Raw genomic sequence first — 25,981 nt, forward strand, 5'->3', positions numbered from 1 at the left:
GGGCTCTCGCTCTCTCCGATCTCCCGGGGGCTCTCGCTCTCTCCGATGCTGCCGCAGCTCCTCCGGCCCCGGGCCAGCGCGGCGCCCGCGGGTTCCGTTCTCCCGGGGCGGGGGAAGAGCAGAGCCCAGGCGGGCACAGAGGAGCTCGAGCCCGTTCGCTTGCGGAGCCCGGCCGAGGGGGTGGGGGAAGAGGCGAGGGGGAGGGAAGCCGAGGTGGGGGGCGCGGGGGCGTGCGGGGGCCCGGGCTAGGGCTGCCCACGGGAGGGGCACGGGAAAGGGAGCCGCCGCGGGGCTTCCCACCGCCTCCCCTCCTGCGCCGAGCCCCCCGCTTGTCCGCCCCCGCCCCGGCTCCGCCTGCGCGCAGCCCGCCCGGTGCGGGGGATAACAATGTGGCCGATGACCCGGCGGAGCTCGGCCGTGGGTCGAGACGGGTCTGGCCGCCACCTGCCAATTCCGGCTCCCGCCTAGGGCGTGCTGGTCCAGCCTGCCTCCGCCTCCCGAGCCTCCCACCTCCAGGGACCCCTGCAAGCCCGGGGCAGGTAACTGGGAGGGGCTCCTGGTCCTACACCCCGTCTTCTTTCAGCCCCGTAGCAAGCCCGTGGGATCCCTGGCACCCCACCCTGGCACCCCAGGGGCTCTCCAGGCGTGAACACACCTTCGCTGGTCTCTTCAAAGCCCTAAGTGGCAAATCCCCGTTGGATCCCCTCCCCCCGCAATCGTCTCCCCGCCCCCCATTCATAATTCCCAGCGGGGGCTCCACGCAGCCTCCACTAGCCACCCGCGCTCTCTTCCATCCGAGACCCCCCTTCCCAGTGTGTCAGCCACTCGCTAAGCGTCTGCCGGGAATGTGGTCCTGGCCTCACGCTGCCATCCCTCCTCTCCCCTCCTCATCCCTTCCCTCCGGGGCTGCTGCACAAAGCCTGCGGGCAAAGCGCTCCAGCGAGAAGGGGAACAGGCCTGGGGAAGCAGGCAGTGGGGAGGAGGGGAGCAGGCTTCGAGCACCGCACCGCCCCGCACCGCCCCGCCCCGCACCGCGCCGCACCGCACCGCGCGGTACAGGAAGATGCTTTGGCACAAAGCAGCCCTCCAGGCTGGGAAGGCGATGATTTGTGGTGCCCGGTGCGATGCGGCGTAGAGAAGCGACTGGGACGACGAGAAACTCTGCGAAAATCCGCAGCCAACACACCCTGGGACAGACAGATGAGCCACCCAGAACTTGGGGCCGGATGTGGGCGATCTGGCAAGCGCCAGACTCTGGGTGCTGCTCGGTCTGGCCTTTCTGTGAAGCTTCTTGATGGAGACTTGGCAGTGGGCCAAGGCTGAAGAAAACTTCCTTCCTCGCCCCTCCCCTTCTAATCCTTTAGGAGCCGTGTTACCCTGGACGAGTCACCTAACCTCTCTCAGCCTCAATTGCCTCAGCTGTAACACGAAGGAAGGAGGGGTTTGATGGCCTCCAGGATGCCTTCCAGCTCTCAGTTTTCGTTTCAGTGTGCCTTTCCTTCCAGAAAGGAAGGAATCTTAGAGCTGGAAGGGGCTACCTAGTCTAATTGATTTGAACATGAATGCTGTCTACGATATCGAGTGAGTCCTTCAGCCTTTGCCTGAAGACCTACCGTTATGGGGAGCTCACCACCTAGCCCAGGGATGGAGAACCTTGGGCCTGGAGGCCACATGCGGCCCTCTAGGTCCTCAGGTGTGGCCCTTTGACCCAATTCAGCCTGCACTTGAGGACCTAGAGGGTCACATGTGGCCTGAGACCCAAGGTTCCCCACCCCCGCCGAGGTCCTAGCCTATTCCCCTTGTGGACTGCTCTAATCTGTTGGGAAGTTGTTGCTTACATCAGATATGTTTGTCTCCTAACTTCTATGCAATTCCATCTAGTTTTGGGGCAGAACAGAACAGAACAAGTCTCATCTCTCTTCCTGCAGAGAGCCCTTCAAACACTTGAAGACAGCTATCATGTCCCCCCTGTCTTCTGTTCTCCATACTAAACATCTCCTTCCTCTTATGGAATGGAGCTATATTAAGTAACTTTCCACCAAGAACCATAATTCAACTTGCCTATGGCAAGTAGAACTTTGATGGTCAAAATTTAGCTAATAAGATTTAGAGCTGGAAGGAATCTCAGAGGTCACCCTTATTTTACAGATAAGAAAGTTGAAGCCATGAAGGTTAAGGGATTTGGCCAAAGTCATCCAAAAAATGAGACTGAATCTGGATTTGAACCCAGATCCTCTGAATCCTAAAGAAGGAAATTACAAACCACTCCAGTATCTTTGCCAAGAAAACCCCAAATGGAGTCATGATGAGTGGGACACAACTAAAAACACAACAGAACAAGAAGCAGCCTCTGAATCCAGAACCAATGTCCACTTGCCCAAAGTCCTACAGATAAGACTTTAACACTTACTAGCTATAAGACTTTAGGCACATTCATTTATTTCTGTTCCTCAGTTCCTTATTGGTAAAAGGAAAGGGTTGAACTAGATGGCCACTTTCAGCTCTAAATCTATTACCTCATGAGCCTGCCACCTTCACCTGGGTTGCCTCCATCACACGGTGGCAGGAGGCCTAGCTGTCACTAGCTAATGGGTCCCTGGGCTCACTCCAGTTCATTCTGCCAGAGTCCAAGCATCACTCTGACGTCTTGTACCAGTCGCCATTGTTACTCTACAACCCTTCTCATATCCATTAGCTGACTGTTAAGGTCTTTGCCAAGCACTAGTAATGCCAGAGCACTGAGGGCAGGGCTGGAAGTCAACAACTCCTGCTATGTAATCCCACTGCTGACGCCTTCTCCATCTGTAAAAAGGGTGGCTGTCCAATCTCTCTTTTCCAGAGGACAGTAAGTGTCCATTAATCAAAGCTATAGAGGGTAAGGTGAGCCTTGCCAATGTAAGGGTGAGTATGGTATTGGGCTGAATTTGTGAGTCATCTGGAAAGAAAGGGACCGGTTTGACATGGCGCCATTTTCCCTCTACTTCAACAATAGTAGTGATTTTGGGCACCCCCCCCCCATTTCCTCCAAAGCTATTTTGTCCCTGTTAGAAAAATGTATTGCTAGGGGTCTTAGTTGTACCAAGTCATTAACTATTATGCAGCATTATGTGTTTTTGTATCTCCCATACACTCTCTAATCTTGTGATGTGCTTCAGAACAATAAGAGTAGCTGAAGAGTTTTCTTTTCCCCAGAAAAGGCCAAACCTATTTCTACAAGCAGAGTGTAATCTTGTTAATGGGCATGAGTCACATGATGTTTTCAGGTACATAATCATTTTTGTCTTTAGTTCATCTTATACTCAGGTGTCTGAGAGGACAGTAAGGGCAGGCTCCTTCTAAAGAAGCAAAGCACTGAGTTATCTTGACTTCAAGTAGTTTACCCACTTCTGATAGAGGCTTTGAGAACAAAGCAAAAACAACGAAAAGGTTAAACTCACCTGTCTTCTAAAATTTACTTTCTGGAGTTTTTGTTGTCTTTAAACATAGGCATCTATGGGTAAGACTATGATTAAATGCTGATGTCTGGCCCCTTAAAAGAATGGGCCAGTATATACGTCAGTGTGATTTTTTAATTTTTATTTGCATTTCTCTATCCCTGATGACTATAGCACTTCACCACTCCAAGAATCTGGTCTTAATTCCTCAATGACTGGCTTGCAGAGGCCAGTAACTGGAGGCATTAATGGACGGGCATTGTACTTGGAGTCTATGAGATGTGAATTTGAATCATAGCTCAGACACTTGATGCAGGACTCTGGGCAAATCATTTGGCCTTTCTTAGCCTCAGTCTCCTCTTCTGTAAAACAGAGATTATAATAATAATGCCTACCTCACAGGGTTGTTCTGCAAGTCAAATATAGAAATTTATATATACAGTGATTTGCCAGCCTTAAAATGCTATAGAAAGGTTCTTTCTTTCCTTTCCTTTCCTTTCCTTTTCTCTTTCTTTCTCTCTTTCTTTCTTTCTCTTTCTTTCTTTTTCTTTCTTTCTTTTTTCTTTCTTTCTTTCTTTCTTACTTTCTTTCTTTCTTACTTTCTTTCTTTCTCTGCCTCCAATTTTCCTAACTTCCTTCAAAGCATGGTTCAGCTACCATTCCCTTTAAGAAATCTTTCTGGCTCCTTTCAGGTTTGAGCACTTTCTCCATCTTGAAATGACTTCGGATACAGTGTATTTTTCCTCTTTCAGGAATCTTGGATTCTCCAGTAGAATACAAGTTCCACGAAGGCTTGCTTCATGTTTTTGTAACTTTTTATTCCTGGAGCCTAGCACAATCTCTTGAACATATTAGGTTTTAATAAATGCTTGTTGAAATCAAGTTAATGGGATTATAAACAAATAAACCCAAAATTAATATAAAAGTGGAAATACTGAAAAGTAAAGAAGAAATAGATGAAGTGGAAAACAAAAATAATTGATAAATCTAAAAGCTAGTTCTTTGGGAAAAAAAAAACTAATAGAATCATCAATCTTGAACAGAATCAATTGAGCTAACCCAATCAAAATTAATTTACAACAATGAAAGAAAGAAAAAGAATTATCAGAATATACTATAAAGATAGGCTAGTAGAACTGAAAATTTAAAGAAAATGGAGGATTACCTACAAAAGCCTAAATTAAGAGAATATGAGACGGAGATCTTGAACTTCATCTCAGAAAGTGACATTGAGCACATTAAAGAGCACTTGGTTCTATCCTTGGTAAACAGAGTCAAGAAGTCCTGCTTTGAAGTCCTACCTTTGGCACATCTCTGTTCTCTGGGACAAGGGTGCCAAACTTGAATGGAAATGATCTTTACTTCCTGCATATTGACTTAGAAAACTACAAATTAACATTATCTGTATTGTATTTTATTTTTATTCATTTTGTTGAACATTTCTCAATTACATTTTAATCTGGTTCAGCCACATTGAAGAGTTTTGTGGCCTGCTGGGTTCAACACCACTGCTCTGCACAACTCTAAGATGGTAAGTTGAAGAGAAGGAGTAGACCTACTTGAATTCCCTCAACTGAGAATTCTGTACATTAAAGAAATAAGTCCAGGCACTTTCACTAGATAAGATCTATTAGAGGGGGGGAAATGGATTAAGTTGATTTACTCATAAATTCTGTCAAACATTTACAGAGAAACTGATACCTATGCTACACACATTGTTCTCAAAAATTGAGAAAGAAAATACTCTGCCAAATGCCATTGTTGAGATAAACACTGTCCTAACATCTAGCCCAGGGAATGATGATGCAAAGGAAAGGAACTCTAGACCAGTATCATGAATGAATACTGATGTATAAAAGTTTGAATAAAATCCTAGCAAAGGACCTCAACAACGTATGAAAAAAAATGAATCCAAACTGAATTTAGATTAATCTTGTAAGGAGAGTTTAACATTGTGTGTGTGGGGGAGGGGGAATTATGATAATCATTAAAAAAAAACACAGAAATCACAGGATTATAGCAATGGATTCAGTAAAATTGTTTGACAAAATACAAACATTTCTATTGAACGGAATTGAAAGGCATGAGGCAAAAATTCTAAGTGAGCAAAATGGTGAGTGCCCCACCATATTGATCTATACCTTAATACTCACCAATAGTGTCTTTTGTAATTGAAGAGCAAAAAACAAATGTGCCATTTTCTATTTCTCATTCTCCTCTTTTGAACAGGATTTTCATATCATCTATCCACTAGGAGACAAACATACAATAAACACTCAGGTATCTGGAAAGCATTGTGCCAGAGGGGAAGGCAGGGTGCAGAATAGATGCAAAGCTTAGTTAAGATACAAATCCCTTCCCTTTACTGTTCTTTAGGATCTTACAGTATAGCTATGAGGGCTGAGAGGTGCAGAAGCACAGGTAGCCATGCTCAAATCCCCAAATGGATCTATGATCTCATCAGTTGGAATCCATGCCTTCCCATATTGTTATTCCCAATCATATCCCTCCACACAAGGCTACCCAACATGTTGGGGCTCTTCCTCCATTTTCCATGACATTGAGAAGACACCAAAATAGCACCTCAACTCTCCCCTAGTCTTCTGTCCTTCTCACTAACCTGTCCTTTTTCTATTCACCCATTTTCTTGACGGTGCCCTTTGCTTTAGTTCTTCAAATGTTCATTTTTGTTAAAGGTTGTGACCTTCTTATGCTTACCATGCACCTCTCCAGCATCTACTGCCTATTTCAGTTTTAATTCCTCAGAAAATGTAGTTCCAGGATTCAGAGTCATCCAACAACACTGGTAAAATATTAATAATAAAAATAGAGGCATTAGTTTCCAGAAAAAAATATAGGGTTATTAAAGGAGGCTTGCAATTTCCTGAAGGCAATTCAGCCTACTTTCTTACTCAGCTAATTCTGGGTCCAAATCACTGTCCATTAGTACTGTTAGGTGTGTGTGTATGAGTGCACTTCCTTCATGGGGAACCATGATGGAAAGGCCCTTCCCCACTCTCCTTATCAGAGCAGATGCCCATATATACCCTCTGACTTCTTTCTGATGGCTGTGAGGAGTCTTTTCATTGGCTGCTACAGCTGGAGCTTTGGCTTTGCTCAATGGAACAGTCCTTGCCCCTCAGACCTTTTCTTCCTTCCAGACTCAGGATATAAGGATGACTCTGAGCTCTGGAGGATGCATGGAGGGAGGCCCAGCCTTTCAAGGGCATGGCCTCCCAGGCAACCTGGGTTCAAATCCAGTTGCCTCCTGTTTGTGTCTGCTTTCCTTTGATACAGGGACTGATGAGACCTCAACAAGCAACTGGCATCTTCTAGCCAAACTGAGCAGTTGGGTACCAGTTGAAAAGGGGACAGTTGCCCATAGAAAAGAGAAGGGATAAGACAACATTCATAAATGCTTAGCACAGTGCCTGACACTGTGCTATTTAATACATGTTAATATATGCATTTAATACATGTTTATTCTCTTCCCTTCCTACCCCTCAAGAATCTGAGGTGGGGGTGAAATTGAAACAGAGGGGCTATAATCCCTCTATTGAAGAGAACATCACAGACATATCAGTGAACCCAGGACAAAGTGTATGAACAAGGAAAGGACAGGGATTGATGAAGGTCACCAGCCCCTATGACCTCAGCCTAGCAGTGCCCAGGGAGCCTCTATGTTAGATATGTGTCAGCAGAAAAATATGCATACACACATGTATATGTATGTATAGATATGGACACATAGATTATGCATATAAGGATAGACATAAATATGCATATACACTCAAATATTTATGACTGCGGTCCCTTATTGGAAAGGGGACAGATGGGAAGTACAGTTTTTTAAGCTAGAAAGTAGGATTGAAGACTCTTGACACTGGGAAGTTCCTGGGGTCAGGCAAAATCTGGGAGTTTTGGAGCCTCACTGAAAAGAAAGGAAGCCAAAAGATGGGGAGGGGAGGAAGGGGGAGGAGGTAGGGGGCCTGTGACTGGCTGATCAGACATGAAGGGCACCATCACCCTGACCTGAAGAGAATCACAAGCACTTGGAGCTTTGGGTAACTTCCTGGTTTGCTTAAAAAGTGATTCACCTAGACAGAACTTGGTGATCTTCTTGACGGTTGACCTGGAAAATTTCACTTTGTTCCCCCTCCCAACCCCATTACTGTCTGGCAAACTCTTATTGCTTACCTTCAGAAGCTCCCTGATCTAAGAAACTTTGTTTGTGAACTGCATGTACTTTTATAATGGATTTTGTTTCCAGATAAAAATAAATTTATTTTTTATTAAATTCCATGTGTTTGCTATGAAGGACTGAACCACACAATGGGAACAATAAAAGGGAACAGATTGAACAGTAGCTCTACTTAATAGTAAGCCAGCCTCCCTCCCCCCCTCCCCCTCCCCTTCCCCCCCCACCCCAGGATTCAATCAATCATAGGTTTTAGGTTGTGGGGGAAAAAAAAAGATACACATAGAAGGCCTTGAAATCCATTGGATAAAATTAAAGGTTGACATGCAGAAGTGTTTGGATTGGTTGATTAAGACTTGTCATGACTTGTGGATTTTGCATAATGTCCTATTTGGAACCCTGGGACACAGTGTGCAGCTTAATGGCGGGAGTCATTCTTCCCAAGCCTCTGAGAGTGAATCAAGCTTTGCTGGTCTGCCTCCACTTCTTCCACCAGAAAAGAACCTTGTGAAGACTGATCGTTTCAAGGATTTTTGTGCTTCATACTGGCCTCTATTTTCCTAGAAGCATCCCCAGAAAAGGGACTGCAGTACATGCATCGGTGCTGTGGACAAATGAAACACAATGAAAAAGAAAGTAACTTTAAAGCTGTCCTAGGAGCTCAGCTGAGAAGCTCCATCAAACCTCAGGAGAACTTCAGGAAGATCCCATGAAGACGAGCTAAGGGCTTCAAACAACCAGAAGCTCTGAATCACCCTTTTAACACATGTGCTAACTAAGCCCAAGTCCAATTTCTCCTGCACTCTCTGTGTACTGGAGGAAAAGTATGCCATAGACTTAGGGGAATGTTTTGTATCAACTATCCTTCCTATGCCACCTTAAACATAACTTCTTTTAAAAGTTAATTAAGTTGGGTGGGTTAATTGGTATAAACTCATAATGGGGGAGGATCATATTGATGGGGGCATGTGAGCTATAGCAGGAGAAAAAACCTTCACCCTTCCCTCTCTGTGCACTGATGGATAAACTATGTACAATCCAAATGATTTGCTATGATCTGTAGATGTATTTCAGTAAATCAGCACACATTTATTAAATATCAACTGTGTATCCTGCACTATGCTAGGTGCTAGGAATACAAAGACAAAAAGTCATAGCAGAATATCATCATACATAAGAGAACCTGGAAGACATCATTCTTCACAGAGAATCTCTTTCTCCAACTCAGACTTGGTTTCTGTTGTTTTCCATCTTCCAATCTTGAGTAATTTTAATGAATCCACAGGAAACACCTTATCAGAAAAGAACCTTTCAGGCAGAATTTTACTCCATCAAATACTTTTCTATATTCACCAGACAATAAACAAGCTCTTATTTTTGCTTTATCTTTCAGTCAATTGTGTGGTAATAAAGATGTGATTGACTGTGGGATATATCTTAGAAGAACTTGTTTTTCCTAATACCCCCAATAAGGATGCCCTCGATGTGTGATTCTTATAAAAAGTTCACATAGATTGGAAAGTACGTGTATAACTCAATAGTGGTGGGGAGTTTGACTTTTTAATCTAATTTTTATTGATGCCATTTGTTTTTATATTATAGTCATCTCCAAACAAGAAGCAGACATACAGTGGAAAGGACACCGAATCTAATGTCAGAGAAAATAGATTCAATCTAACCTCTGATACTGACTACCTGTATGATCTTAGGCAAATCACTTCACTCCCTTGAACCTCAGTTTCCTTATCTATAAAATGAGGGAATTCAGCATGATGGTCACCGAGATCTGTTCTAGCTAGAGATCCATGATCGCTGTGTTCTCTATCCAGTGTGCCACACCTTGTAACAAAACTTCAAAAAGAGAGAAAAAATGTGGTTTATCAAAAATAAACAAAAAATCAAATGTGTATGTCCTATACTCCTAGTCCTCCATCTCTGCAATGAAGGGAGGAAATGCATGTTTCCAAATTTTCTCTGGTGTCTGATTTGCTCATGGTAACCTCTTAATGTTATCTTTTTGTTTCTGATTGTATCTGTTCATATTAATCTTCAGATGCTTCTCAGAATCCTTGAGATGGAATGTCAATTACAAAGGAAAGCAAATCATCTAGTTTGGCTGGAATATAGAGCATTTGATGGGGGAAGGAAATATATCTCAGTAATATTTCATTACATTCATGTGCCACATGGTTAGCCATTTTCCAATCAAGTTTATTTTACAGTACATTGCTATCACAATAATTTTAATATTTCAAAGTATATGCTAAGCAGTGACACTGATGGGCAAAAAATGGTATTGATAATTGAATCACTTTAAAAAAAATACAAACACACATGTATTCTCAGAATAGCTGGGCCAATTCACAACTTCCCAAGAGTATATGGGTATCTGTCTTTCTGCAGCATCTCCAAGATGGACCATTTCCATATTTTTGTCACTTTGGCCATTTTACCTAATGTGAGTTAAAACATAAGGGATGTTTTGATTTGTGCTCTGCTTATTACTAGTGACTTAATGAAATATTTCAAATGATTGTTAATAGTTTGCAGTTCTTCTTTTGAACACGGTTGATATCCTTTGATGATGCATCCCCTGAAGAATGATTCTTGGTCTTACATACTCATTTTTAATCTATATCTATGTTGGATACCAACCCGTATCAGAGATATTTGATGCAATAATTTTCCCAACCAGTGCATTCCCCTTTTATTTTAACTACTTTGAATTTGTTCATCTAAAAAGCTTTAAAATTCTATGTAACTGAAATGATCCCTGAGTCACAACTCTGATGTAGAGTTATAAGATACAGACCTGGAAGGCAGCTTCAGTATTATCTTGTCTAAACTCCCCATTTCTTTTTTTTAATTCTTTTTTTTATTAATTAATTTTGATTTATCAATAATCACTTCCATAAGCTTTTGAGTTTAAAATTTTTCTCCCCCATCCTACCCACCACCCTCCCCAAGACGGTGCACAATCTGATATAGGCTATACATATACATTCATATTAACCATATTTTCACATTAGTGATGTAAGTAAAAATTAAAACCAATAGGAGGAACCATCAGAAAGAGAAAACAAAACTCAACAGAAGAGAAAAAAAATAGCAATTCAACTTCGATAGTTCTTTCTTTGGATATGGATAGCATTTTCCATCACAAGGCCTCTGGAGATGTCTTAGATTCTTGTATTGCCAGGAAGGGTTAAGTTTATCAATATTAGTCATCACACAATGTGGCTGTTATTGTGTGCAACGTTCTCTTGGTTCTGCTCACTTCACTCTGCATCAAACCATACAAGTCTTTCCAGGTTTTTCTGAAGTCAGCCTGTTCATCATTTCTTATAGCACAATAGTATTCCATTACATTCATATACCACAATTTGCTCAGTCATTCCGCAATTGATGGGCATCCTCTCGATTTCCAATTCTTTGCCACCACAAAAAGAGCTGCTATGAATATTTTTGTACATATAGGTCCTTTTCCCATGTGTGTGATCTCTTTGGGATACAGCCCTAGAAGTGCTATTGCTGGGTCAAAGGGTATGCACATTTTTGTAGCCCTTTGGGCATAGTTCCAAATTGCTCTCCAAAATGGTTGGATCATTTCACAACTCCACCAACAATGCATTAGTGTTCCAATTTTCCCACATCTTCTTCGACATTTATCATTTTCCTGTTTTGTCATGTTGGCCATTCTGATAGGTGTGATGTGGTACCTCAGAGTTGTTTTTGATGTGCATTTCTCTAATCAATAGTGATTTAGAGCATTTTTTATATGACTATAGATGGCTTTAATTTCTTCATCTGAGAACTGTCTGTTCATATCCTTTGACCACTTATCAATTGGGGAATGGCTTGTATTCTTATAAATTTGATGTAATTCTCTACGTACTTTAGAAATGAGGCCCTTATCAGAGAGACTGGTTGTAAAAATTCTTTTCCAATTTTCTACCTTCCTTATAATCTTAGTTGCATTAGCTTTGTTTGTGCAAAAACTTTTCAATTTAATGTAATCAAAATTATCCATTTTGCTTTTCGTAATGTTCTCTATCTCCTGTTTGGTCATGAATTCTTCTGTTCTCCATAGATCTGACAGGTAAAGTATTCCTTGCGCTCCCAGTTTGCTTATAGTGTCAGCCTTTATATCTAAATCATGAACCCATTTTGACTTTATTTTGGTATATGGTGTGAGATTTGGGTCTATGCCTAGTTTCTGCCATACTCTTTTCTAGTTTTCCCAGCATAAACTCCCCATTTCATAGAGGACTAAATTGAAGTCCAGAGAGGGTAAGGGATGTTCCCAAGGTGATTTAAACAGTAAATAGCGGATCTGTGATTTGAACCTAGGCCCTCTGACTACAGATCAATAATATTATGCAGAAAAAGATATGTGATAGAAATGTAAGAAGAGGTAAGGGGTGGAAGGGGAACTGAATTGCCAGGTGGAGTAGTGGGATTTGGAATCAAGAAAACCTGAAGTTAATTTTGACTCAGATACCTATTAGTTGCATGACTCTTGTAGAGTCAATTTGTACCTGTGTGCCTCAGTTTCCTCATTTGTACATAAGAGTGTTGGATTCAATGACCTCCAAGTTCCCTTCCAGCTTTCATTCATGATTCTGTGATCTTATAATCAGGGGTTGCCTTGATTAATTAGATGAGTCTACTCAAATGCACTTGATGAGATTTTAAGGGTTTGCCTTTTGTCTGAGGGGCACCTCCTATGTAGAGACAGATACGCATGCTAGCATCTTACTAAGAAGACATAGGGAACTCCTCTAATTGGATCCCAATGGCCAAGGGCCCAAGATCATTGGTGGCTGATACTCTTCAGAAGAACTAACCTTTATTAGTAGTCAATAACTGTGAGCTATGAAATAGCTCCTTTTTGTGGTTTCTCTCCCTTACACTTCCATACTGGAGAAAATGCTGATACATACATACAGAAGCAGAAAGTGGTGAATTACAGGAGAATCAATCAACAAACTAATGTTTATGAAGTCCCTACTCTGTGCCAGTTACTGTGCTAAGCAAAGCTAAAGGAAGCATGTACCATGCCTTTAAGGGAGAGAACCTGGATTTCCAATTTCTGGCTATCTTCTTCTGCCTCCCCTTTTTCCTCTTTTCTGAGCACTGGTGATTCTCAAGTTTCTGAGAATAGACTTTCCCGTTCTTGAGGGTTGCTTGTGCATAATATCAGTTCAAGAGTTCCATCATCCAAGATTTCTTGAGTTCAATTATTTGGGTGCTGGACTGCCCAGAAGGAGATATCCTCAGAGGGTACTCCTTGGAGAAGGACGTGGACCACCACCATGGCCTCCATCTTTGAAAGCCTCATGCTACTTTATGGCAGACCAAGATATCAGGATACTTTCGACCCCTACTCTGTTCTTATTGTGAGCTGTTCAGACAATCTAATCCTGAAGTTGATGGGCAGTATTTGTTCAGCTGTTCTTTCAAGTATCTTTACCTCCTGGAGGGAGTCTAATGAGACATTAGAGTGCTTTATTTGTTGTTGTTGTTCAATCATTTAAGTCATGTCTTCTTGACCCCATTTGGGATTTTCTTGGCAAAGATACTAGAGTGATTTGCCATGTCCTTCTCCAGCTCATTTTACATACCAGGAAACTGACACAAACTGGGTGAAGTGACTTGCCCAGGGTCACACATCTAGTAAATATCTGAGGCCAGATTTGAACTCAGGATGATGACTCTTTCTGACTCCAGGCTGGGCCCTCTAACCACTGCACCACCTAGCTGCCCCCCAAGTGCTTTATATTTCTCTATTTGTTCATAAGTTCCTGTGAGTCTTTTTCATGGTAAGAGATTTCTGTGATATTTATAATAAGGCTGCCCCATACCACACCATATGACACACTGTCTACCAATTCAGGAGATGGAGACCCTAGTACCCATATTTGGGGAAATCTAGATGGAAGCTACACTTGAGCTTTAGTTTGGAGAGTTTTCTAAAGAAATTCTAGATGGAAGCAATAAGCCAAAGAGAGCAAATGAGCTTTGGTGATCAGGCCCCCAGGATGAGGCTCTGATTAGACAATCTCATAGTCTTATGGGGCTAGGGATTATTGGTGGCATCAGTGTTCAAAATAAGTAACAGGATAACAGAGCCACACATAGACTGAAAATGTGTAAAAGGTGTTCTGCTTTCACATTTAGGACCATGCATTTATATGTAAACAGACAGTGACCTATTTTGAAACAAAAGCATAGCTTCCAGGCAATTTCAATGTTTGTTTTTCCATGTAGCTCCCTACCTCACAAAGGTGAAAATGTTGGTTCCCCCTGGATTTGCAAAGCACAAAATTTGAGATCCTGCTGTGCTGACTGCTTGTTAACTACAAAAAGCTAGGAGATTGGGTAGGGCCAAAGGCTACCTTAAAGGCTCTCTTCCAACAAGATGTCTTCCATGCATGCGGGAAAATCATATGAGATTCTTTGAAACATGCAAGAGATGCTTTCTTTTTCATGATTCTCTGATGATTGATTACAAGGGAGTCAACAAGACAAGGAAATGTATGCTTGCCAAAAGCGTATGCCACCATCATCCGAGAGAATATTCAGATAGAAAAGGGTTCTCCATGGATGGTGATGACTGCCAGATGTCCATGTTCATGGACAACTTTGATCAGGTTTGCTTAAGCCCTAGAATACTGCAGAGGCTCCAGACATACTACCAAGCAGACAAGTTCATTCTAACTATCCACATAGGAAAAATGAAATCAATGAAGAACAATTATTGGGCAGACCAATATAGAGTTTGATGGAGAAGTCTATAGAGTTGATCTTTTGGTGTGTATATATTAGATAGACATTGCATATAGACAATGAGATATGGCCACCTTGAACACAAGTTGGAGAGCAGCCTGGATTGCCTTTGGAAAATTACACGATGCATTTAATGACCCCAAATTTCTCTGTGAATACTTTCTGAGCAGGGAGAGCACCAAATGACTGGAAAACCATTTCTTGGGTATTTTGTTCAGGGGATTTTTTTCAAGTATGGATTGTACTAGGTGGTTGCTCCAGTCCTTTTTAACTCTCAAAATTCTGTGATTCTTTAATTACCAGGAGAATCAGGAATGATTTCCTGTGGAGGTTGGCACATGAGTTTACCCTTGAAGTGAACTAGGGTTCCAAGAAGCAGAGGTGAGGTGAGGAGGAAATGCAGTGTAAGAGTGGAGGCTAGGCTATGCAAAAGCAAGGAGACTGGAGATGTAATGTCAAGTACAAAGAACAAATAATTCAGTCAGGCTGGAATATAGAACATTTGAAGGAGGAAAGGTATGTTATCAGTAGAAAGATGGCATAGAGACATATGGTGAAGGGTTTTGCATTGGCAGAGGAGTTTAGATTTTGTCCCAGGTGCAATAGGGACCCACTAAAGCTTCTTCAGCAGGCATGGGACAAGGTCAGATCTGTGCTTTAGGAATATCTATTTGGCGACCATATACAGGATGTTCATTAGAGATGGAAGAGGTTGGATGCACAGAGGCCAGCTAAAAGGCTGCTTCAATAATTCAGGAGAAAGGTGATGAGGGCCTGACTAAGGGTGGTTGGGGTCTGAGCAGAAGGAAGGGGTTAGACGAGCCAGTTGTGACGAAGGTAGAATCAACAAGACATCGCATGGCATCTTCTCGACATCTTTCGTAGCGCTGTGAAGAGAAGTTCTGTGGCAGAGCCTGCCTATTCCTTCCCATGGGATATAAACACTGACAGGGAAACAGCATCAGTGAAACATTTCAAATGCATGCAAGATACCAAACGGTGAAGAAAGGCATGTGAATAGCGCAGCTTTGCTGCTACCCAGGTAAATTCCAGCTGAGTAGAGCTGTCCAGCTATCCAGCCATGTGCTTCCTTTAGTTCATCGTTTCTTAGTCAAGCCTCTTCTTGCTAGAATTTCTTCACCAAATTAAGGTTTACAAAGCATTTTAGATATGTCACCTCATTTAAGCCTCCCTTAATTGGACTCTGGTAATAATAGCAGCTAGGTGGCACAGTGGATAGAGTGCCAGGCCTAGAGTAAGGAAGATTTACCTTCTTGAGTTCAAAGCTGGCCGCGGACACCTACAAGCCGTGTGACCCTGGACAGGTCACTTAACCCTGTTTGCCTCAGTTTCCTCATCTGTAAAATGAGCCAGAGAAGGAAATGGCAAACCACTCCAGTGTCTTTGACAAGAAAACCCCACACAGGGTCATGAAGAGTCAGACACAACTGAAAAACAAGAACAATAATAGTGATGGTATAGTAATAATACAATAGTAGTATAGTAATCGTAGCACCTTAATAGTAGGTGCTATTATTATTCCCATTTTACAGATGAGGAAACTGAAGCTGAGAGATAGTCGCTGCATTGCTCAGGTTCACAAGTCAGTAATTGTCTAAGGCAGGATTTGAATTCACCTCTTCCTGATTCCAAGTACAGCGCTCTATCTACTTTGCCACCTAGCTGACTTTTTTCATAAGGATTTCACAGAAATATCATCCCTGCACACGGTTTAGTAGTTGTTCATTTCTTCTCTGTTGCCTTTTTGATCAAAAAGCATTGATTATGACCCCTTCGGTTATTTTTTAATTATTTTCCACCTCTTTGAAATAGCTTGAAAACTCAATTTTGTGCATCTTTAAAATGGTGTTATCTCCAGCATGGATATCTTTGGGATGTGTTTGTTCACAGGTGTGCCATGGGTTGCCATGGCCAGAGAATTCATTGCCTGGTGACCAGCCTATGGCTCTTTGCAGATGCAATTGACCGCTGGGATAAGTTTAACCTCCCCCTTCATACTAATCATCAGAAATGTACTTACCGTGTCCTCAAAGAGTACAAAGAGTGCTGGTGAAGTTCAAAGAGTTCACTTTCTTCATCAGTGAAAAATATATCCATCCCAGTTCCAGTTTGTGACTAGTTACTATGTTCCTTATTTCACCTATAAACTATCTCATGAAAATGATCTATAGGTGGTAACAACAACTAACATTTATGTAGAGCTACAACGTGCTAGGCACTATGCTAAACACTTAACAATTATTATCTCATTTGATTTTCGTAACAACCCTAAGAGATAGGTGCTATTATTATCTCCATTTTACAGATGAGGAAACTGAGGCAGAGGTCCAATGTCACACAGCTAATAAGTGTATGAGGCTGTATTGAAATCTAATTCTCCCTGACTCCAGGCCCAGAGGTACTACACATTGTGCCATATAGCTATGATGGGAAAGAAGAGGGGATGGGATGGAGATGGGAAATGGTTTACTAGAAATTGACACCTAAATAAGGCAAAATTTAAAAGCTGCATGGCATCTGCAAACATTAGGGCAGGCATAGTCTTACATGCATCCTACTTTTGGGGAGATGAGATTTAAAAGGGATCAGAGAAAAGATGGAAAGGATAGGATGAAGAATGACTGGACCTTCGTGGCATATGAACCTAATGCTTGTTGAGTCAAATTGAATTAAGTTTTACTCTAAATCAGTGTCTCCCTCAAGCTACCTTATTTCTCTACTTAGCAAATGTCTTCTTTCTGAGGGCCTATTTTGACTTATATATGGCAACTGTACTTAAACTTTTCTAATTAATAGTGATGAGGGAGACAGTCTAGCATAAGGGAAAATAAAAATATAATAATATCTAACATTTATCTAGTGCTTTAGTTTGTAAAGCACTTTATATGTGTTATCTCATTTGGTCCTCAGAAAGACTCAGTGAGGCAGGTGCAATTATTATCCTCATTTTCTAGATAAGGAAATGAAGGCTGAGTGTAAGGGTCCTGGGCAGAATTTTCATTGAAATTCAAGTAGAGATAGACAGCAACAGAGAACTGCTCTTACAGTATAAGCCATATTATAAGGGGGACCCATTTCTCCCTCCATAATGGAAAAGAAGCAGATTATGATGACGGTGATGGTGATGGTGATGATTATGATGATAGTAATGATGATAAAGGTGATGATGATGATAGTGATGGTGATGATATTAATACTGAATGGTGTCCTATTCAGGAAGTTCTAGATTGAAGTCCAACCTCTGACATATACTGCCTGTGTGATCCTGAGCAAGTCATTTAATCTCTCACTGCTCTAGGCAAGTCTCTAAGACCATGAATTTTGAAAAGGGTGCTGACCTGCATCGGCAAAGGAAATTTCCCCAGCCAGGAGTTTACTATGCCAAGGAAATGACATATCCAGTGAAAACTTTTCATTTTGGACAGCATGTTTAAAAAGGAAATATCAGAAATGGAGTAATCCCAGAGTTTCTTCTTTTTATCTTTACCCTCCCTTCAATTTTACTGTTGACTTTGTTCTTTGCTCTAACCAGTCAGGTATCAGTAGATAGTTGATTCTGAAAAGTCTGCTACATTAGTAAAACCTACAGTTGCATTTACTATGATATCATTAGGCCCTCCACTGATGTCCCCTCTGATACCTCAGCATGGGTACAGATGATCCTGGGTTCTCAGAGACTTTGTCAGCAGAGGACAAGCTCCCAAAGTGAAAAGATTTTGAGTCTCAGCCCCATGATGGACTGCATGTCTATTATTCAAGGACCAGCCTAACTAAGTCTGGAGACGCTCCTCATCAGATTGGCATCAAAGGGATGATATTTTGGCTGCAGCAACCCTCAAAGACCATCTACAAAGTCACAAAGAAATCACAATCCATGTCAGTGAAGGGAGAACTCCAAGGATGAAGTCACCAATCCATTGAATGATTTGGTAATCACCATGTAGGAGACTGCAAGGAGCTGGATGGTAGACTGTTTCCTGCTAGATTTAGAAAAAGGTTCACCTTGACTAGCAAGGATTACATTGACTCAGTTTGGTAAATTTGTCCATTTTTCCCCACAGAGTTTGCCAACTTCTCACTTTGCAATAGGCATTGGGACGTATGTTACCATTATCTTTATGGTCCTCTCTTTGCTTAAATTGATTTGATTCAATTGAACTCAACAGACATTTAATTCAAGAGATCAACAGTGAAACCACTTGAGTAACTTCATAACCTTGTTTGTTGCCCTGTTTGAGAAGAACTTGGGACCTGCCCTTCTATTTGGCTGCTCTGGGCACTGAACTTTGAGAGCTCAGTTGATTTAATCTTCTGTTTCCTCATTTTTGTCACAAGTGAATTGGACTAAATGATACTGAAGGTGCCTTCCACCACCAAAATAGAATGGCTCTTATCCTCTAAGCCCAGTGATATCTGTTGCTCCTAATGAAGGTGGCTGGAAAGGAGGGATCACTAGACATAAAACCTTTCAAAATTAGCTAAGGATTTTCTGATATTAAGCCATAGTTTAAACCTAGTTCATAGGATCTAGGTTTCCTGGTCATACTCTAAAGGATGGGTTACTTTTAAAAATTGTAACATTATCAAATGTTTTAAGTTTTAAAAGTTTAAAAAATTCTTCCCCACACTTAGAGCCTCATTGTGGAATACTAACAACCAGGGCCAAATTTAAGGAGGTTTAGGACCAGAGACAAATTATATTATGCTCAAACCTCATCTTCCTGCAAAATATGCATGTTTAAATATAGGCAAAATCTGGCAAAAAATGAATAGGGAGAACAAACTTTAAGAGACTAGCTGCTGGTACTTCTTGGACCTTGATCACTAGTTCTGGTGACTGCTATCTAGCCTTCTTCCTTGTGATCAGGATCTCCCAGGATTTGGAATGAGAGGACCTAGATTGGAATTCTGGCTCTGACATTGATTAGCCATGTGAACATAGGCAAGTCACTTCTCTACTTTTGTCCTCAGTTTCTTCATCTGTAAAATGGAAAGATTGGATTAAATGACATCTGTAGTCCCTTCCCGTATGTGATACATAGTATAGCTTTTCACCGTGCCAAGAAGTTTGACGTCATTAGAAGTACCACTGAATTTCTGAAATGCCGTCTCAATCAACCTCTCCCTTATTGTCAGAATATCTCAAACAAGAGAAGGAACCACAAGAATGGGAAAGATCAAAGAAGATACTTTTAAAGGGGGCAAGGAAATGCACTAAACAGATATCAAACACATCAACAACTGATGATCCATAAGCCTGCCTTCTTGGAAAGACATACACAAAGCCTTCCTGGGACTTACTGTTTTACTGGAATTTCAAAGGAAGGTCATCAGGAATAACGGGAACACCATTTACTGACAATGACTCCCAAACTGTGAAGGCAAACGAACTTGGTAAGCGAGCACATGGGTTTGGGAGGAGACAGAAAAGCTTATTGTTTTTATTTAGTCATACTGTCCCTATCTACCTCACAAGCTTGTTGTGTAGGAAATATTTTGTAAACCTTCAAGCACTATGTTCGGGATAGTTCCTATTACTCTCAAATATGTAATCCTTCTTCCAGTGGTCCTTCCAATGGTTCAGGGCACAACCCATCCAAGCTTGCCGGACCTGTGAGAGTTTTGCCCACGATGACAGTCTCCCAGAAGTTCCCCAAATTACCATTTGTTAAAATTTGGATTATATACATAATTTGCATTTCACAGTTTTTATTTGGGGATAGATGCCATACTTTGTTGAAATGTTTTTATTTGCTGAATATTGTTTATGGTAATATGTGTATATATGCATTACATATGTGAATGTGTACATACTATATATATATGCATATTTATGTGTATATGATAATGGTTTATGTGTATAGGAAGGACATCCTTGATGAAAACATAAGAATAGACTAGAAAAGCTTTCAAAAACATTTTTACAGCAAACCATATCTTTATGGACAAACAACCCACTGAGGAGGGAGCAGGGTAGATGTTATTATTATACTCATTTTAAAGTTGAGGAAACTGAGACAGACAATGGGTAAATGACTTGTCCAGGGTCACACAGTAAGTGTCTAAGGACAGATTTAAATGTAGGTCTTCTTGACTTGAGGCTGAACATTCTAACCACTATATCACCTAAAAGCCTCAGGAATGTAATGGAAGACTCAGAGAATAAAGTCATCACCAGATCAGAGGCCTGGGGACTAAAGATTAATAATAGTAATAGCATGATGATAATGATGATGATGACAATGGTGATGGTGATCACGGTAATGATGATGATGGTGATGGTGATGATGATGGTGGTGATGGTCATGGTGGTGATGATGGTGATGATAATGGTGATGATGATGGTGATGGTGGTGATGGTGATAATGATGATGGTGGTGGTGATGGTGATGATGATGATGGTGATGATAATGATGATGGTGATGATAATGGTTGTGATGGTGATGGTGATGATGATGGTGATGATAAGGGTGATGATGATGGTGATGGTGGTGATGGTGATGATGATAGTGATGGTGATGATGATGGTGGTGATGATGGTGGTAATGGTGATGATGATGCTGGTGGCGGTGATGATGGTGGTGATGGTGATGATGATGATGGTGGTGGTGATGATGATGATGATGATGATGGTGATGGTGATGGTGATGATGATGACGATGATGATAACAATAATAAAGCATGAGTTGAGGAGGAAGGGAGAAAAGGGAGTTCTTGGTGAGTGACCTCCATTTTTTTTTATGAAGTATGAAGTAAGGCCTTCAATTGAACTGAATTTCAAGGCATATCTTTTCCCCCCATTTGACTGTAAGCTTCTTGTAGGAATGGGCCCTCTTATTCATCTTCCCCTCCTCTTCCATGACTCACAAAGTATTTTGATAATTTGTTAAATACTTAAATGATTGTTGAATGAATCTTTCCACTTGGGGTCAGAGGCTCTTCCAAGATGAAGCTTTCCCAGCCTTACTTTTTAGAGATGTTTGTTTCTGTATGTAAATTTGACTCTGCTTGATATTTTTCAATTTTGTTATAATGATGAAACATTTCTTAATTTCTTTCTCTATAATTAAAAAACGTTAATAAACTCCAAGAAAAGCAATAAAATTAATGACAGCCTTAGAATACTTATAAGCAACCATTAGAACAAAGCAGTGATGGGTGCATAATGGGTAAAAAAACATAATTAAGAAATTAATTTTAATTTTCAGCTTTTAAGGAGTTATAACGAATAGTCGACATTAAAAATGGTCCCCTTTAAAAAATAAAGTTAATTGTTTAGCTGCATAAACAAACAAAACTAGCTAAAATTGGCAATTGCATTTTAATAACTAGGCTCCTAAATCATTTCAGATAGAAGTTTGTTGTTTTTTTTAACCTAGGGGCCCGCTTGGAGGTCTGTGGACAGACATGAGGAGGGTGGGAGTCTGTAAACTTGAATGGAGAAAAATACATCCTTATTTTCATGATCCATGAACTGAAATTTGGCATTTCCTTCAAATATTTAAAAGCATTATATCTGAGAAAGGGACCCTAGGCTTCATTAGACTGCCTGCCAAATGAGTTCCTGACCCACAAAATGTTAAGTACCCCTTCTCTACAAACTCTGGTAGGCATTTTGCTACTTTTTCTGAATTCAAAGTGGCTGCTTTGAGTGATCAATTATACCAATCACAGCCTGAGAACCCCCATCTAATATAACACTATTACCACCAGAATATGCAAGGATCGCAAACCCGATAGAAAAAAAGCATTTAATTAAGATACAAAGCAAGATAAATGTACCAAGGAAGAAATCAAGTAGTTAGACATTCTCTGTCCCATACACAAATGGATGAAAGAAGAAACCTCCTGGTGAAAAGTTAACAAGGAGGTAAGGAAAGAGTCAGCCATTTGCCTCTCTCCTCTTAGCGTGCTCTCAGCTGCTATGATGGGGATTAGCCAGCTTCTCCAGGAAGGCTAGGAGCTGCTGCCACCTCTCAGAGTGGCTCTGGGGCCATCAGGAGCCCAGCAAAACTCCTGAGTTCAAGAATAAGATGTAAGAAGATTCCACCCCACCTTAACTTGTCTCTCTCTTTTGACTGTCACCTCCAGCTAACCCATTTTACAACAGCACAAGAACTCCCCAGGCATCTCTGAACATTCTGAGGCCAATCACTTTTCCATGCTGTTCCCCCATTTCATACTTCCTTTCTACCCTTTGACCCAGGACTCCTCTTTTCTTCTCTCTTGGAGAAAAAAAAACGAGCCAAAACTTTGCCACTCAAACTGAAGCTTGGTTGTTGATATAATTAGAATTTTTGCTAAGTTTTATTGATGCCCTTTTTGCACCTTTCTCATTTTCAGATATTACCTCCCTCCCCTTCTTGCCTCACAAACACAGCCGATCCCTACGCTGACATGTTCAACACCCATTTTAAATTAGCCACAAAATAGTAACATCTGGAACTATGCTCCAAATAGGAATTCTCAAAGGGATCCATCTATTTAGAGCTAGGAAGGATTTCAGAGGTCATGTAATCAAACTCCTCTGTTTTATAGATGAAGAAACTGAGAGCCAGTCAAGTTGCTTGTTCAAAGTCAAACATGATTATCCTATACACATACATCAACATGCGTGTATATATACACACATGTGTCCTCGTGTGTGTGTACATACATGTGTGCATGTATACACATGTATGTTTATGTGTGCATGCTACATATGCATGTATCACACATCATTTGATGGGACCATACTCAAAGCTAATTGAAAGGATAGAAATGGCCTTACAGCCAGGAAGGGGTCAAACACTGCCTCTGACACATAGAGGCTGTTACTATGAGAAAGTACTTAACCTCTCCCTGTCTTTGAAAACACCATGAGCACAAGCTGCAGAAAGGTCATTGACCTCCACTGCTAGAGGGAGTTTCCACACCTAGAATTCTCTGTGCTGATGAAAACACAGGTTCAGAAAAACAACAAAGCCCCCAGCTCTGGGAGGTAAGCAGTTCAAGTTTTATTGGCACCCTTTTATAAATGAGAGAACAGAGTCCTATAGAGACGAAAGTCTAGAGATCCCTTTCCAAAGTCCTCAGATGAATCAGGGGCAGTGCCATGGGTCATCTAATTATGATTTCAGTGAGCTTTCTACCTCTAGTGAAGAGGTGGAATGAAAAGAACCTTGAACTCGAAGGCCCAGACCTCAGCAGCTACTTGGTCTAACTAATATGAGCAAGCAATCTCCACTCCAATGTGCCCAAGTCAGGAGACATGGGCCAAATCTCGACCGAATGAATGATGGGCATTTTCTAGCTATGGGACCCTGACCAAGCCCCTTGACAGAGTCAGAGTACTGGACAGAGCTCTGGACTTGGAGTCAGATGATGTGAGTTCAAATTCTGTCTCTGATGTTTACTAGCTATATGCCCCTGAAAAGTCACTTAAAATCTCTGGGTCTCAGTTTCCTCAATGGTAAAATGAGGGGGTTGGACTTAATGGCCTCTAAAATTCTTTCCAACCATAATTCTATGACCCCACAATCCTATGAAGTTATGCAAATCTCATCTATCCTCTAATTATCCATCATAGTAAATGAGGTAAATGAAGATAAAATTCTTAGGCTGTCTGTCTCACAAGGCTAGCATGTGAGAAGCACTTTGAAAATGGAAAGTGTTAAAATAAAATGTGAGTTCTTTATTCATAAAATAAAATGTCACAATTAGGGCGTACTTCCTGGTCCAATAGAAAGCATCAGAACCCCTGGATTCATGGGTTCAATTCCTGGCTTTGCAGTTTGCTAACTCCATGACCTTAACTAAGTCACGTCTTCTCTCTGACCTCCACTTTCTCCATCTGTAAAATAAGGGGCAGGTCTAGAGGATCTCTAGGGAGTGTACAACTCTGAAGTCTATGGTCCTGTGATTCTCACACCCAGGGAGGCCCAGACACAGCTTGAATAACCTCAAGAAAGATGTTTGCTAAATTTTCAGCATTAAGTTGGAAATTGGCAAATGCTACAAATCAGGGCTCAATTTATTTTTTAGTTTTCTAGATTTGAGAAAATGATGTATAAAATGGTAGTAACAGATTACATTTTTTTCCTAGAGAGTCTGTTGTTAAACATTTACCACTACACCCCTGCTTAGGTCACACTTCCTCTTCAGAACTTAGGGTTCCTTTTCCACTAGCTCAAATCCAATGCTTACACTCCATACTGGGTTTTTCCCCCCTGTATCCCCTACAAAAAGCTAGCTTCATGATCTCGTCCCATCCTCGGGTGCAGATCTCCTAAGTTAATGAATGAATATCCCAAACTACACGAGGCTGGTTGCGTGCCTGTTTGTCATTCAATAAGTGAAACAAAGTAATGATCACTTGGCAGAATGAATTGGAGAGCTTCTGAAAGATTAAAAACTGATTACAAAAAAAATCCTCTGGGAATGGAGATGTACAAAGATAATGCATTTTAAAAATCCTTGCCACTGCACTAGTAGCAGTTTAGAGATTATTAACATGGAAAGAATATTTTAAAAATATCATTTGCTTCTCATATTTATTCTCCCCTCTCAGATGCCACATTTCACTAAGCTTTGATGATTTTCCTCTTGTTTCTATTCAGCTCTGCCCTTCACCTCATCATTGTTCATGCTGCTGAAGAGGAAAATGCAAAGCTTTTGGAGGTGGGATGACCTAGTTATAAGAGTACAGGTGAAACATCGTTGGACTTGGAATGAGGAGATATCAGAAAAAAATCCCAAGTGGAAAATATATTAACTATTTTAGGATTCAGTACATAGATTTGTTTGGGGGGGCACTTCTGATTCTTCATGACCCCATTTGGTTTTTTTCTTGACCAAGATACTGGAGTGGTTTGTCATTTCCATCTCCAGCTCATTTTACAGATGAGGAAACTGAGGCAAAGAGGGTTAAGTGACTTGCTCAGGGTAATACAGCTGGTAAGCGTCTGGGGTCAGATTTGAACTCAGGAAGACGAGTCTTTTTGGTTGTTCACACAGGAAATAAATGGCAAGCTGGGATTTAAACTCAGGACTGCTGCCTATAGATCCAGCACTCTTGGCTACATTTTACCCTTACAAGATATTTTATCTCTCTCAAATGGTTTCTTTATGTGATAAAAAAAAATGAGAGGGTTGGATAAGTGGAGAGGCAGGGTAGCATTATTGTAAAGGCACTGGACTAGGAAAGAAATAGATCTGCAAAGTAACCAATAAATGCCCATCAGTTGGGAAATGGGAAGATGCCATCAAAGCAGAGATTGTTTCTTTTATTGTAATGGTATCCCCAGTGTCTAACACAGTGCTTGGTACAAAGTAGGCACTAAATAAACACTTGTTGATTGATTGAAGCATCAAAGGCATGATTTGAACCCAGAACTTACTGACACTGAGCCTAGAGCTATTTTTTCTCCTCCATGTTAACATTTGGCCACTCCTACTCCCAATACATCATTGCCATTGGCCTTCCTGGGTGCCTCACTCTCCTCCTACCTGGGTTAGAATGGCAATCATTTTGCACTCATCCTTTAAGAACTCTCTTCAG

Source organism: Vombatus ursinus, unplaced genomic scaffold (genome assembly GCF_900497805.2).
Source record: "Vombatus ursinus unplaced genomic scaffold, bare-nosed wombat genome assembly UNPS02014804.1, whole genome shotgun sequence".
Classification (NCBI taxonomy): Eukaryota; Metazoa; Chordata; class Mammalia; order Diprotodontia; family Vombatidae; genus Vombatus; species Vombatus ursinus.